Source organism: Lynx rufus, unplaced genomic scaffold (assembly GCF_022079265.1).
Source record: "Lynx rufus isolate CCGP_SWC_20201006 ecotype Redwood Valley unplaced genomic scaffold, mLynRuf1.p SCAF_9, whole genome shotgun sequence".
Taxonomy (NCBI): domain Eukaryota; kingdom Metazoa; phylum Chordata; class Mammalia; order Carnivora; family Felidae; genus Lynx; species Lynx rufus.
The window spans coordinates 81,214,905-81,231,674 of record NW_025814897.1 but is presented as its reverse complement, the minus strand read 5'-3'; the positions used below and the strand labels follow the sequence as shown (position 1 = coordinate 81,231,674).

General features: G+C 36.4%; 1 protein-coding gene across 1 annotated transcript in view; it reads right to left on the bottom strand.

The window, feature by feature from the left end:
- ANO3 (anoctamin 3) overlaps positions 1 to 16,770 on the bottom strand; it is a 413,517-nt gene that overhangs the window by 377,467 nt on the left and 19,280 nt on the right. The gene's annotated exons all lie outside the window — the stretch shown is intronic.

Sequence of the window (16,770 nt, the reverse complement as noted above, 5' to 3'; positions counted from 1 at the left end):
AGGATGTATGTATCGAGATATAAGGGGGAGCTTCATGCCCAGAGCTAAGAAGCTACTCACGGCATTTATGTCACACTTTACCTTTGGCAAAGTTCCTTTACATCCATTTTCCTATTTTATATTCACAAAGGGAGGAGGTAGGTATTAATACACTGAGTTAACAAAACGGCATATACTGAAGTAAATGGCTTGAAGTCCAATGGTTTATTCAAGGTCATGGAAAAAGTAACTGGCAGATCTAGGCTTCACACCATGATTATGACTCAAAGCTTTACATACTTTTTTTTTAAGTTGATTTATTTATTTTGAGAGAGACAGAGACAGCATGAGTGGGGGAGAGGCCAAGAGAGAAAGAAAGAGAGAGAGACAGAGAGAGAGAGAGAGAGAGAGAGAGAGAGAGAGAGAGAATCTCAAGCAGGCTCTGCACTGTCTGCACAGAGCCCAATGCAGGGCTCAAACCCACAAAACTGTGAGATCATGACCTGAACTGAAACCGAGAGCTGGGTGCTTAACCAACTGAGCCACCCAGGTGCCCCAAAGCTTTATATACTTTTGACAGTAATTATTATATTGGATAATTGTGTTGTACATTTAAAGGCACTATATTTTTGAATCTCACCAAAACTGAGAATTCTAGATTGAGAAAGTTAATGGCAGTTGGATTGACAGATCAGGGATTTCAGACAAATTCTTTCCTGAAGCCAATATGGCGGCCCTTATTTATGCAGGGAAAAAAAGTTCTCTTTATCTAAGATATAAGAGCCTAAAAGTATTGCTGTGGGCTGTAGTACAATACAAATAACTTGAAGGCCCACAAGACTTTGACCTAGAAATAGCAGTTTTTGCCACAGGATGCTGATCTTGATTGTTTTTTCCTGATCAAAATCTTTAAGTTATTAATTCAATTTCTGAACACAGGCTCAACCTATTTGAAAACACACATATTCCTTTGGCAAAAGATTCACTACCATATCTCCCTTCAGCTTTTAGTCCTTCTGGGATTGTCTTAGTTGCAGAGAACCACTGCTTTATCCAAGAGCATGCCCTTCCTTGGCTGGTCTACCGCCAATGACTGAAAGTCATTATAGTACAGGCATAAGGCCCCAGCCATTCTCCCTCTGCTCAATCCTATTTCCTCTGCCTCGCTTCCATGGCATTCTTTAATAAAGGCTTAATAAATATCTTAAACCTCTCTCAGTCTCAGGGATTGCCTACCATAGGACCTAACTTGTGACAATCGATGCCAGGAATAGGATGAGAAAGCAGAAAATCACATTGGGCTTTAGTGCTAGACTACTTGTTACCCCGTTGCAGTGAGCACTTTATCCTTGTATTAGAAGGAGCACAGACAGCACTCTAGCATCATGTGGTAGTCCAATTTTAAAGCTTTCACAAGGGGTAAACTGAGATGCAGACTGATAGAAAGGACTGTACTGCTAGTGTGAACAGATCAAGCATTTGAAAAGTATAGGTCACAAAACCACAAGAACTGAGTATTGCATTTGACATCTCTCACCACAATGAGCTGGGTTACTTTAGAATTGTACAAAAGCATGAGCTAAGCCAAGATCCAAACCACAACATCTCAAGCTTAGATTTGTTTCTAAACATCTGGGATCTCCATAGATGAGGACACATTGTGTCTGTGCTACTGGAACAATCTATGTGTCCCTCAGGGAACCTCTTACCTGTGTTGAAGTCAGAAATATGACATTTTATAGGTAGGCTTACAATTTTAAGCTCTTGGCCAGTTTTCCTATTTCTTAGGTCTGAGTTATCAACAAAACTGACCACTACTTCATTTGTTTAAGCAGTAGGGAAAGAAATAAACATTCTGTTAAAAGTGTTCGTTATTGTATACACCAATAGCAAAGCATTGTCCACTCACTGTCACACACAACTGGAGCTGGCGGTTTAAGCTGCTTTGCTGAGAAGGAGTATACGGTATCAGGAAGAGTGGCAAGATTGAAGATAGATGTTTGCCAGAAGCAAACAAGTGGAATCAGGCAGATAAAGAATCTGTCTTCATTCTATAGCTCAGGATATACAAATGAATGTTGAGATCTTATTTAAGATACAAGGGGAAGGAACTTCTCAATATTGACTATAGGGATGAATCACTGATTCCTTCACTTCTGTTTTCCACAAAAGGATTTAATTTCATGCTATGTATCAATCATTTATAAACATGTGTTAATTATTACCAGCAGATGGCAGTAGTGCATAGATGATCCAGCCATGACTTCCATATTCTAAAGCAGTTACTCAAAGGAATATGCTTCTAAATAGAGGCAGGTGTCTGATGAAATCATTGGAGCCATAAAATGAAATACAGCCAATGCATGAGGCAATAGTAAAACTTTTAAGTAATATAAATTGTCATGATTTTTTTTCTAGAGTTTAGCGTGAATTTTTGTACATCGATATTTAAGGTCAGCAAAATATATATTTTAACTGAACTAAGATATGCCATGCTATTTCTCTTGCCTTTTATTGAAATGTAATCTGGCAGCTTTGCCCATGTGACTTAAAAACTCCACCTGGTCAAGAAGTGTTTGATATAAAAAAAGGAAAGTACAATAGGGTAACACTTTTGCATCATTTTATTAAAAGATTGAAAGAGACTGGTTGGGGTTATACCTACTAGCAAACACTGCTCCTCCTTGGGGCATCTGAGCCATTAAATGAGAAATAGGTACAGCATATAAGAAACTGGATTTGCCATTCCTCTGCTTAAAACCAACCAATAGCTTCTATTAATTTACAAGTAACTCAGTCTTATAAATGCAAGGTCCCTGGAGATCTGGTCCCTACCTACCTCTCCTGCTTTATTGACAGCTATTGTCCCGTGTGCACTACACGCCCCAGATGTAGAGCACTATTTTCTGTGCCTTGAATACAATGTTTTCTTCTGTGCCTTCTCCCTTATTTATCATGTGTTGTGCCTTCCACTGGGAATACCTAGCCCTCTTCCTTGCAGGCTCATCCCTGTTCCTGTTCACTAAGACATCACCTTTCTTGAAATCTTCTCCTAACTCTCCAGGGGATGATTCAATTGCATGTGTTTCCATGAGGTTCTGTATATGTCCCTCTCCAGTGCTTAATCACATCTGATTCTCATTGATTTTTTTTATTTCTCTGATCACCTCATTGGACTAAGGGCCTTAGAGAGTAGTAGCTATTCATTCATTCGCCATTATCATTCAAAAAGCATTTCAGAGTGCCCACTGCATGCAGTCTGTGAGGTACCAAGAGTCCATTTGTGATCAAGCTACAGACTGTATCCTTAGGAAACTTAGAGTCTGGTGGGAAAGACAAAGTAATCCAGACATGATTTTATTACAATATTAGAAGCACAGGAAGTGGTAGTGTAATTTGTGGATGGCACCTGATTAATGAGGCTGCCCTGAGAAAGTGACTCTTAAAAGTAAATGGAGCAATGGCTATGTGCTAACTAAAATGGTGGCATGGAAGAGGTGGGACAAGTGTCCCAAACCTCATGAATAGTATACAGAATGGAAAAGGGCAGAAGGCAATCAAAGAAACAAACCAAATGATAAGCCAGTATACATGCATAGGTATACAATGCAGAATATGAATGGGGAAAAACAGCAAGAAATAAGGCAAGAGAAAGAAGCAGATAAGACGATTCAAGATTCTAATTTCCGTCCTGAGGACAACAGAAGACTTTTGAAAGGGCTGTGGCAAGGGAGGAACATCATCAGATATGCTTTTCAAAAAGAACATTTTGACCACCCGTGTTGAATGACTTGAACAGGAAAACAAATAGAAACAGAAAGACCACTTAGAAGGCTTGAAAATGAACTGGGGGTTAGATGGTTCCGACCTATAAAAAATATAGTTATTTCAATGACAATAGAGAGAAGTAGGCAGTATACAAAATCATTTCAAAGTAGAATTGACAGAGTTTGACATGACTGCATGCCATGGCCATAAACATTGGTGAAGGTTCTTTATTCTCTTAATTTCCATAGATTTACACAATGGCTGGTACATACAGCAGGGCTTTAAAAGTATTTTATGGGTGAGTAAATAAATAGGTAAATTAATGAATGAATTTACAAATCTATTTCTGGACTGAGAAGCATTTATGGCAACATCAACCAGGAATTTGCTTACTGAACTTTGGATATTTTCTTTACCAGCACAAGAACAAAAGAACTTTGGGTTGATGTTACCATCAATATTTCCCCAAACCTGACCTCATATGACTTTGCCCAGCCTGTTAGGTCACTGCTGGCTTATATGTAATGGTAGCAAAATATGAGAGTGCATGGTGTTGCCTCTTAAAGTATAGATAAAAGTTTGGGGATCTAGCAGTCACTTAAAATTTCCACTGAAGATATCAGCCCAATGTGGCAGTATCCAGTGGGCTTGAGCACGCTGTCAAGAATGACCAGGGGTGCCTGGGTGGCTCACTCAGTTAAGCACCTGACTCTTGGTTTTGGCTCTGGTCATGATCTCATAGTTTGTGGGATTGAGCCCTGCATGCTGACAGCTCAGAACCTGCTTGGGATTACTTCTCCCCCCCCCCCCCCCGCTCTCTCTATCTCTCCCCTCTGTGTGCTCTCTCTCTCTCTCTCTCTCAAAAAAAAAAAAAAAGAAAAGAAAAGAAACAAAAAGAAAAGAAAAGAAAATGATCACATTGGTTGGGAGGGACATGATGAAATGAGATGACCAGGGGTGGGAAGAAGAAAGTCATAGGGTAAATGCCACATTATAATCTACATCATATAGAAAGAATTTTGAAGATCAGAGCGGTGAAGTCAAGTCAATTTTCAAGCCTAAAAATTAAATGCAAGCCCAGGAGTAAACAATACAAACAATAATTTACATGGTCAGTTGGAAATTAGTGATGAATAAAAGCTTAGAATGGTTCAGGAAGATGTCTCAGGATTTTGCTTATAAATGGACTGGCTACAGAATGTGCATGGCATCAATGTGAAAGACTAGGAGGAAGGCACAGAACTGGGAAATCCAGGAAGTGCTGAAGAAAAGGCTGAGTTATCAGGAAAGCTAAATATTTGCTTCCAACATTGGGGGAAGTATACCTGAATGGTCTCCTGCGTCCAAGGCTAGGATTATATGATGTGTGCAGTCACAGAGAACCAACACAATACTGAAACATAAAGGCTCTCCACCCCCTACTTGCGGAATACTACTTTGTTCCAGGTAGTTTGTTAAGTGCTTTACATCTAGCATCTTATGCAATTATGTCAGGAGGCATCATCTTCTTTAAACAGAAGATGAGGGAATAGAGCATATAGAAGTGATGCAACGTTTCTAAGGTCACACAGTAAATATACAGCTGGAATTTAAATCCATGACTGCCATGAAATCTGGCCATTTGTAACAAAGTGGATGGGACTGGAGGGTATTATGCCAAGTGAAATAAGTCAGGCAGAGAAAGACAGATACCATACATTTTCACTCATATGTGGATCCTGAGAAACTTAACAGAAGACCATGGGAGAGGAGAAGGGGAAAAAAAGTTACAGAGAAGGAAGGAGGTAAACCATAAGAGACTCTTAAATACTGAGAACAAACTGAGGGAATGGGGGTTAGGAGAGAGGGGAATATGGGTGATGGACATTGAGGAGGGCACTGTTGGGATGAGCACTGAGTGTTGTATGGAAACCAATTTGACAATAAATTATATTTAATATAACAAAACTAAAAAAAAGAAACATGACTGCCAAACTTACTGCTTTACTAGAAAAAAAAATCCAAGAACAAACACAATCCCCAGCCTATTTCTTACTCAGTCATGATAAGTCCATGCCTGTGCCACCAGGTATAAACAATTTAAAGGAAAATCAAGATGCAAAGTAGTCCAAATAACGACATAGCTCGTGTGTAACGATACATAACATGGTGCATTTCTTCTATTGAAGATATTCCCAAGCATATAATGAAGTTAATGAAATCCAAAATTGAGGGTGCCTCACCTTTAATACATTCCCATGATAATTTTTTGGCAAAATTTGCAAAAGTCATATGAGAACTATTGTCTCTGTGTCATACTTGACACTTTTTATCAAGTGGGGCCTGGAAGTAACCATAAATATTTCTGTGACCTAATAGGAGTAGTTGAAGTGGGAACGCAGTTATCTTTGATTTAGTGTTAATTAAAAATTTTGCTATAATTATGGGTTTATCAGCCACATGTGTATGCAGAAGTAAGTTACTACTGGTGGTCCCAGAGTAAAGATAGCTTCTAGGCATATTCCTACCATCTGCTGGGTGAACACACATGACACCATGACATAAAGGTGTGAGGAAATGGTTGTGATTCTGAAATGGATGTGTCACTCCAGAACCTTGAACTTAAAGAAGAAACAAAATTTGAAATGTACCACGCCAGAAACATGTCTGAGAAATCATTCCAAATCTTGTAGATCATAAATAAGAAAATTGAGAGAGAGATTTCCAAACTTAGCATTACATGACATTACCAAAAGTAAATGCTTATGTGGCATTACAAAAAATTATTTGTGTAGCTAAAAATAACTTTTATGTGAGAATAAGGCAGTTCAACCAAGCACAATGGAAGAGATAACATTATCTCTTATAACATCTATAACATCTATAACAAGAGAATAACATCTTATTCTTGCTATAGAAAAAGTTACTATAAAATCAATGCAATATGAAGATTGCATGAAGCCAAAAATTATAGGGAAAAAACATGACAGAGGGTTTCAGGTAGTTAATTAATAAAAATAACATGTTATTTATCTTTTGTAAGTTTGTGCTTTTGTACAATTTATCAGTATTGAAAAGAAAATGTAATTGTAGTAATTTACTTTTCTCACTCCTAATGTTCCCTTTCTATTTATATATAAATTTGTATTGTTATTTCTTGAAAGGGGCCTTATTAATTACATAGGCTTCAGGCTCCACAAATCCTGGAACATCCCTTACTTTCCAGCCAGGAATACTTTTCATTTTAATTTTCTCTGAGACTTTTTCCTGCTTCTTACTCATTCTTAAATAAAGTGGAGTTATTCTATTGTAGCTCAGTGCCTACAACATGCAAAATGTTGTGCAGAGTTAGAAGGTCCTGCTAAATAAAAAACTTTGCTTGGCCTGACTAAATGGGTATTTTTAATTTCACTACAAAGAGGACATGCCTTTTCATATTTATGATAAAAACACAACCCAAAGGAACAGCAGCAGCTTTAAGTTATAAGCAAACAGAGATGGATGTTAGCACTGAAGTTTTCCTCTTGGACTTCTGGGTATCCGGTTAGGTGCTTTGAATGAGTGTTATCTTTTGTGCATTTCTGGTTAAATATTTAGCAATATCATATCTCAGAGAATGGATTCATGGAAAAAAAAAACCTAAGAGATCTCAAGGAAAATAGCTTTATTTATTTTACCATAATAAAAACAAGATATGATTCCCTTTTGCACTGCTATTTACTGAAGATTTCTACTCAAATAAAACAAACACCAAGTCCAAAATGGAATGATTAAGCAGGCTCAGATAACACAAAAACTTTAATGCAATTCTTTGAAGTTCTGCCCAAACTTCGAACTCGTATTTACTTAAAGTTCTCCATCTCACCATATCTTTTTCCCATGGGTTTAAACATCTTTTGGAAAAGCAAATGTGTGCTTCAGTTCTCAACTGGGGGCAATTTTGTCCCTATGTGATATCTGGCAATGCCTAGAGATTTTTGTCTGTCATAACTGGTAGGGGTTCTACTAGCTTATAGTGTGTCGAGGCCAGAGATGCTATTACGTATTCAGCAATGAGCAAGGCAACTACTGACCACAAAGAATTCTCTGGCCAAAATGTCAAGAGTGCCAAAAATGAGGAACCCTGATCTAGCAGGTGGCAGACACACAAGAGTTTAAATTTAACGTGACCACTTGGTATCCGATTAAAGTCATGTTAAAACTATCACTTAGCAGGACACCAGCTCTCCCCGCTCTCCTTTCAATTATAAAAATATGTACATGCCATGTTCTAAGGTTATATGTTTACATACCTTTTTCTTTTTTAAGTTTTTTTTTAAGTTTATTTATTTATTTTGAGAGAGAGAAAGAGTGAGAGCACGAGCAGGGAAGGGGCAGAGACACAGAGAGAGAGGGTCCCAAGCAGGCTCCACATGGTCAGCGCATAGCCCAATGCAGGGCTTGAACCCTAGAACTGGGAGATCATGACCTGAGCCAAAGTCAAGAGTTGGATGCTTAAACAACTGAGGCACCCAGGTGCCCCTACATACTTTTTTAATTTTTAAAATTTTTTTAATGTTTATTTTTTAGAGAGACAGAGTTTGAGCAGGGCAGGGGCAGAGAAAGAGGGAGCCACATAATCCGAAGCAGGCTCCAGGCTCTGAGCTGTCAGCACAGAGCTCGACGTGGGGCTCGAACCCACAAAGTGTGAGATCATGACCTGAGCCGAAGTTGGACGTTCAACCAACTGAGCCACCCAGATGCCCCCATAACTTTTTCTTAAAGAAAAAAAAATATATATATTAATAGTCTGAAGCTCTATTCCTATTTCTATTAAGAGCTTTGCATATTAATTTGTATATATTTGTTTTCTATTCTGTTTAAATAGATTTATGTGCCTGTTTTTGTGCCAATACTATATTGTCTTGATCACTACAGCTTTGTAATGTAACTTGAAGCCTGGAATTGTGATGCCTCCAGATTTGCTTTCTTTTTCAAGATTGCTTTGGCTATTCAGGGTCTTTTGTGGTTCCATACAAATTTTAGGATTGTTTGTTTTAGTTCTGTGAAAAATGCTGGTGGCATTTTGATAGGGATTGCATTAAATGTGTAGATTGCTTTGGGTAGTATAAACATTTGAATGATATTTGTTCTTCCAATCCATGGGCATGGAATGCTTAACCTAAATCTGTTCTAAAAACTTTATTTTAAAATATTATGTTAAGATGGGGAAGGAAAAGAAGAAATTGAGTACAAGATGGAATATAAAGAAGATTCCAACTATTTCTGAGATTGTGGCTGTGGATTGAGTTGTGCATGCCCAAGTACTGATAGTGAACAGTAGTGAAAATCCAGGCGGAGGTAATTGTTATAATGTGGAACACTTTTGCCAGAATCCAAGACTAACTCTTGAGTGAACAGTTCTCTATTGGAAGCAGATAATGACCGTGAGAGTTGTAAGCTCATTAAAGCTGGAATGTGCCAGCCTATCTCACAACTACCACCACTTCGCCCCATAACCTCCGAGTAGCCAGAAAAAATGCATTTTTGTTATTTATATTCATAAATACACATACATATTTATATGGGTTAGACATAAGTGATGCTTGTAACTTGGATTTATTTTGCCAATTTACAATACTGGCATAGTATATTTTTATTTCATGGGACAAATGTTTGTTTGGAAATCAGTGTGCTGGTGTAACACAAAAGGTGGTATACGTGAAAATTACTCTTTCAAAACTCTTTTATTATAAAAAGCTTTGAAAATTAAAACTAATGTTCAGAACAAATACCTAAAATTAGTTTCTTTTTAAAAGCCATATATGGATAAACTAAATTACAATCTGGATTCAAAAAATCTAATTAAAATTGCAGTTCAAATAGAAATCAAATCACTAAATATTTAAATGTAATGTACTTTGAAGAAAGAGATAGATGTAAATTCAAATGAATAAAGACTGATTCTTTGAAATAGACCTTTCTTTCACACATTTCAGGTATACAAACATTTTCATCTCACCTTTATTAATTTATACATCAATCAAATTATATCATTTCGCTTATAAAAAAGCAGAAAACTTGAATTTTTCTAAAGTTCATCTTGAGATTAGCTTCATTAGTATAAGAGAAGAGTACTTTTAAGACTGTTTTCCATTCACCTGATACTTCCAGGCTGATATTGTTAGCTCTTACAATTTCAGAATTAGTCTTTTTCCTTATAGTTCCTGCAAAATCCTAAGCAAGGTTCTCATTGGCCACATGCTCATCTAGGAAAGGAGAGTTACCACCAAGTGAATGATAGGCTGTAATTAGACAGACTTAAAGGAGATTCATCAGGATAATACTTGAAAGTGTTCTTACTGACAGAATCAGCAAATCTGTGATTTGAGTTACCACAGAGATCCACTTCCTGTTTTGTAGGAAAACTTTTTATTACATGAAAATAGTGTTGATTTGATCTAGATACAGCAGACATTTGCAGACACATTTCCCCATTGCCTGTTTTTGCTCTTCCTCCCCTTTTCCCTTTTTTGTAAACTTTTAACTTTTCTTCAAAACCCAACTCTTCTCACTTTTTACCTCATATTTCTTCAAACCACAGTAACATAGGTGAACTTTTCTTCTGACTTATGAATGTGGATTTTTCATGGTACTTTACATACAGATGCTCAAAAGATATTTTGAATAAATGGGCATATTATGGAGGAAGTAAGAAACTTATTTTTATCACATGTTGAATAAAAGTGTAAAGTTTGGAGCACCTAGGTGGCTCAGTCAGTTAAGCATCCAACTCTTGCTTTCGGTTCATGTCATTACCTCATGGTTAGTGAGATCGAGCCCCACATTGGGCTCTGTGCACTGACAGCATGGAGCCTGCTTGGGATTCTCTCTCTCTCCCTCTCTCTCTGCCCTTCCCCACTCATTCTCTCTCTCTCTCTCTCTCAAAATAAATAAACTAAAAAAAAGTGCAAAGTTTACTCAGATGACCATATTTGTATAAACAGTGTCCATGAGAAATATCCAATTGCAGCTATTGAAAACTTGGTTAAATAATTATTTCTTAATAGTATAAATAGTGTATTTTACCAAGTGTAAAAACTTGGTTGCATAAAAGAAGGTGGAATTGTATATTTCATAACACCCAGTAAATTATGCTGATTAATATAAAAAGGCTTACTATATATTTCTGATATTCCCAGAAGTATTGGAAAATGGTTGAATGGTGATAGATGTGAATCTAGGGAAAAAAACATCAAAATATTGATTTGGGGAAATTTGTGCAGCTACATATATTTGAAGGCTTTAATTTGAATTAAGATGAATTTTTTTCTAGTTTATATCATAATACAGGAGTAGATACATATGTGTGTGGGCATGCACACATATATGAAAGATACCTAATATGACAAAAAAAGTAAACGAAGTGGCACCATTCGTGTACTTGCCGTTTACAATTCCTGCCAATAATTCTGAGCCAGAATGTAACACAATACTCATGTCCTTAGCTGCTGCTACTCCCAGAACACACAAGACTTATAAAGGTATATTCTTTCTTCCTGATCCAAGACTTACTTAACTTTCAGACTACCCAGAATATAGCAGAGATTTGTTTTTTTCCAAGAGAGAAATTATCAAGGGGGAATGATGGAAGACTAGAAATGCATCAGACCAGCATGTTTGGTCACAGGGAGAAGATTTATATTCAACAGAGATGAGGAATACATAAAACCAACATCAATAAATTCACTCTTTCTAATCAAGAGAAAGCTATTATTTATTGGTTGAAGCAATGGTTTATGAATTCATTTATTAGACTTATTTATTTATTAGCTATCATCATATTCACATAGGATAAATTAATATTATTCAGACAAAAATATTTGTAGGACTTAATCGACTCATATCAAATTAGGAAGTAGGTGGATAGTTGCTTGATAAACAGGGTCCTCAACTCTCAACTGCAGAAAGTAAGTAGAAAAGAAATCTACCTCCCCTAAAAGTTACTGCTTTAACTATGACACCCAATCTTACAGAGATTATATTATAATGAACTTTGTATGATTGTTCATACATTAGGCCTTAGAAAAGAGGGCTCAAGTTGTAATTGGAATCTAAAAGTTTAATACTTTCCAGAAGCCAATGATCTCTTCAGGGAATGCAGAATTATTTTTTCCCAATTTCAACAGAAAAGCATATGTACTTAACCTTTGTGCACACGACTTAACATTTTGCTTTTGACATTCCTGCTGTTCTTTTCAGTGTTTGTTTCTAGGTAATTTCTGACTGCACGTGTATTGGTTTGGTCAGCAGGGGTGTACTTCTGCTTTCCCTGCTCCAATAAAGAAAGCTATTCATGGTAAGGTGGCCCCTGAGTTAAGACTCTGTTAGAATACTGTGTCACTATCATTGAGAGTTCAGTGGTTGGGAAGTATGAACACAATGGATTCATATAAGGGACATTTTAATACCTGAAGACTAATTCCCTCTCTTGACAAATGCAGAAATGCTTGAAAACCATTAATGAGAAAGGGTATTTGGACTTTAGGTGCCCTTGGTATGGGGAACTCCTGAACTGGTTAGTCCAGTTGATAATGCCTTTTTGCCTTAGACTTCTAAAGAATATTTTTAGTCCAATTCACTCATTACAAGGCCCACTGCAAACTCGGTTTGTCTGTCTGTCTTGTTTGTTTGCATCAGGCACATTTCCCACTTGACTTGTAAAGTCAGCTCATGACTTTATCAAAAATATGGTAACTTCTCGGGGTGCCTGGGTGGCTCTATTGGTTAAGCATCCAGCTCTTGGTATCAGCTCAGGTCATGACTTCACCCCACGTCAGGTCCCATGCTGAATGTGGAGCCTGCTTGGGATTCTCTCTCTCCTTCTTTCTGCCCCTCTCCCACTCACGTGTGTGCACTTTCTCTCAAAATAAATAAAATTCAAAAAAAGAGAACATAATAATTTCTCTATAAAATGTGAAAATAATCCATTGGTGTACTAAAGCTGAATTTGCTCTCCAGTTGTGATAAAGCAACACCAGAAGTCTTGCATCTGGTGTTGGCTCTCATTAAATATTACGATTATTACTATTATTATAATTACTACTATTAAAACACATCAGTTTATTATGTATTATGCATTTATTGTTTTCATAGTTTACCCAACATTTTCATATCAGCTCACTTAATGATCATACCACCCTTGTGAGATCAAAGTTATTCCCATTATATTGAAGCAAAAGGTTAGAATACTTCAAGACCTCACATATTCTTTCTTTAGTTTTTTAAAGATTTTATTTTTAAGTAATCTCTACCTCCACCCAACATGTGACTCAAACTCAAGACCCCAGGATCAAGAGTTGTATGCTCTACTGAGTCAGCTAGGTGCCCCTCTCACATATTCTTTAGATGTTATAAAATGAAACGAATTTAATGAACCAGAAAACTGAAAGTACAAGACAGAAGACAACCTTGATGCCCTTCTTGTTCTGGCCATGGTATTTCAATATGGCTCTACCCAAGGTTGCTTGGATCCAAGAAAAAAAAAAACAAAAAAACCAAAAAACCTATTAACTGTTTTTATTTTATTAAAATACATATATATTCATATATATATTTATATATATATAAACTATATATGTGTGTATGCACAAAATTCAATAAATATTTATATTTATATTTAATTTTATTTAAAAATATAAAAATTTAAAAATTCAATAAAAAGTTATATAAAACTTTAAAAATATAAAACTTTAAATTTTTTTTTTTTCAACGTTTATTTATTTTTGGGACAGAGAGAGACAGAGCATGAACGGGCGAGGGGCAGAGAGAGAGGGAGACACAGAATCAGAAACAGGCTCCAGGCTCTGAGCCATCAGCCCAGAGCCCGACGCGGGGCTCGAACTCACGGACCGCGAGATCGTGACCTGGCTGAAGTCGGACGCTTAACCGACTGCGCCACCCAGGCGCCCCTAAAAATATAAAACTTTAAAATAGTCTTTTAAAAGGTACTTTGGATACCTTAGGCCCTATTTTTTTCCTTCAGTGAGGGCTAATACACTTTTAAAATATATGGAAATATTTTTAGTTTTGACATTTTAATATTTCACATATCACTAAATTTTTTGCAATTAAATGATCTGTGGAATTGTGGCTCTCTGTGGGGAGCTTCTATTCTCAGTGCTCAGCAAATGAAGTGTAAAAGCCTTGATATTATATGTCTTTAATCATACATACAATATGAAGAGATTTTGATGTCATTAGCTCAGAGATATCAATATTGACCTATTACAGAGTATATTGATAAAAATAATGTCCTAAGGTCATTTTTACTAGTTCCAAATTTTTACTGACATGGCTGAAATCTAGTGTAGGTATTATTAGCAAGTTAATTGTAGCCCACCCTGCCATACCACTTACAAACCATGTGGTGTGGGACGACCTGTCTAACATGTCTGTGCTTCAGTTTCTTCTCTGTAATCATAGTAACTTCTTTACTGAACCATTATGAGGATTAAATAAATTAAATTAGGAAAAACATGTGGAAAAGTACCTAGTACTAAGTAAGGACTTAATGAATTACTATTGTTATTATTATTATTAAAGACGAAGAACTCGGAAGGAACAGAGAAGTTGAAGGCACTGGTTCATGCAAGATGCTTGGTAAAAAGAGGTATGTGGATTTAAACCCACATCTTAATACTTAATGAAGCAACTAGCCTACAGAAGTATTGCTGAGCTTTTTCTTTCAAACTCCTAAAGGTTATGGGGGAAAGAAAAAAACAATACCTTAGAATATTATCTATACATTTAAAAATCTGATCTATTGCAAGCCATTTATGTTTTAAAATAAGCTTTAATTTTTTAAAACCCTTAATCCTTGTAAGATGATTTCTCTGCATACTACATTTCATATTAGATTTTATTTTAGAAATTAAACATAATTAAAAAAAGTTAAACACAATTAAGTGAGATAGAAGTTTTTAAATTAGCCAAGCCAAAATACAGCATCATCCTAAAATGCTCCTTTCCTGTATGCTCATGTGTGTGCTTGGTGCCTAACTTAATGTTTCTTTTTTTTTTTTTTTTCTTTTTTTTTTTGAGATTTTTAACAGTTGTTTTTATTTTATTTTATTTTATTTTATTTTATTTTATTTTATTTTATTTTATTTTATTTTATTTTATCTTATTTTAATATGAAAGTTATTGTCAAATTAGTTTCCATACAATACCCAGTGCTCCTCCCAACAGGTGTCCTTCTCAATGCCCATTATCACCCACTTTCCCCTCCCTCCCACACCACACCCCATCAACCCTCAGTTTATTCTCAGTTTTTAAGAGTCTCTTATGGTTTGGCTCCCTCCCTCTCTAATTTTTTTTCCCCTTCCCCTCCCCCATGGTTTTCTGTTAAGTTTCTCAGGACCCATATAAGAGTGAAAACATATGGTATCAGTCTTTCTCTGTATGACTTATTTCACTTACCATTAACACTCTCCAGTTCCATCCACATTGCAACAAAAGGCCATATTTCATTCTTTCTCATTGCCACATAGTATTCCATTGTGTATATAAACCACAATTTCTTTATCCATTCATCAGTAGATCGACATTTAGGCTCTTTCCATAATTTGGCTATTGTTGAGAGTGCTGCTATAAACATTGGGGTACAAGTGCCCCTATGCATCAGCACTCCTGTATCCCTTGGGTAGATCCCTAGCAGTGTTATTGCTGGGTCATAAGGTAGATCTATTTTTAATTTTTTGAGGAACCTCCACACTGTTTTCCAGAGCGGCTGCACTAGTTTGCATTCCCACCAACAGTGCAAGAGGGTTCCCGTTTCTCCACATCCTCTCCAGCATCTATAGTCTCCTGATTTGTTCATTTTAGCCTCTCTGACTTGCATGAGGTGATACCTCAGTGTGGTTTTGATTTGTATTTCCCTGATCAGGAGTGATGCTGAGCATCTTTTCATGTGCCTGTTGGCCATCTGGATGTCTTCTTTAGAGAAGTGTCTATTCATGTCTTCTGTCCATTTCTTCACTGGATTATTTATTTTTCGGGTGTGGAGTTTGGTGAGTTCTTTACAGATTTTGGATACAAGTCCTTTGTCTGATATGTCATTTGCAAATATCTTTTCCCATTCGGTTGGTTGCCTTTTAGTTTTGTTGATTGTTTCCTTTACAGTGCAGAATAGAATAGAGACTCCAGAATTGGACCCACAAACTTATGGCCAACTAATCTTTGAGAAAGCAGGAAAGAATATCCAATGGAAAAAAGACAGTCTCTTTAACAAATGGTGCTGGGAGAACTGGACAACAACATGCAGATGAATGAAACTAGACCACTTTCTTACACCATTCACAAAAATAAACTCAAAATGGATGAAGGACCTGAATGTGAGACAGGAAACCATCCAAACCCTAGAGGAGAAAGCAGGAAAAAAACCCTCTGACCTCAGCCACAGCAATTTCTTACTTGACACATCCCCAAAGGCAAGGGAATTAAAAGCAAAAATTAACTATTGGGACTTCATGAAGATAACCTAATGTTTCAATGAACATAGTGACCTAACATGTCAAAACCTCAGTACAACTATTCCGTAAATGAGAATAACTTACTAACCTTGAGCTAGAGCATTTTGATTGAGAATATTCTGATTAATCTGTCCTTGTACACATTTATCTTTTCAGCCTAGGAAATAGCTTTGTACCAAGAGCAGAAAATCATTTTCATTTGTCAAATAATAATTATGCTGATGTCCTCTACATACCACCTTGCCTCTTCCTTGGGGTTGTGTTTGCTTATGTTAAAACATAAGCTAAGTTTTTCTGATACTACCCAGGAAGGAAGCAGTGTTGATATTATTTTTGTAGAAATAGGGAAAATGGGAATAAAGATAAGAGTTAACTCAGAAACAAAGGCCAAGTTTGTAACACAGACCAGATTTCTGATTTTTTTAAGAAGAATTCTAACTATGTAGTATTTTTAATAGTATAATATTTGTGTGTGGAATTGACTGAATCACGTTATCATGTGAAGAAATCAGGGAGAGGTGACCTTTGTCTA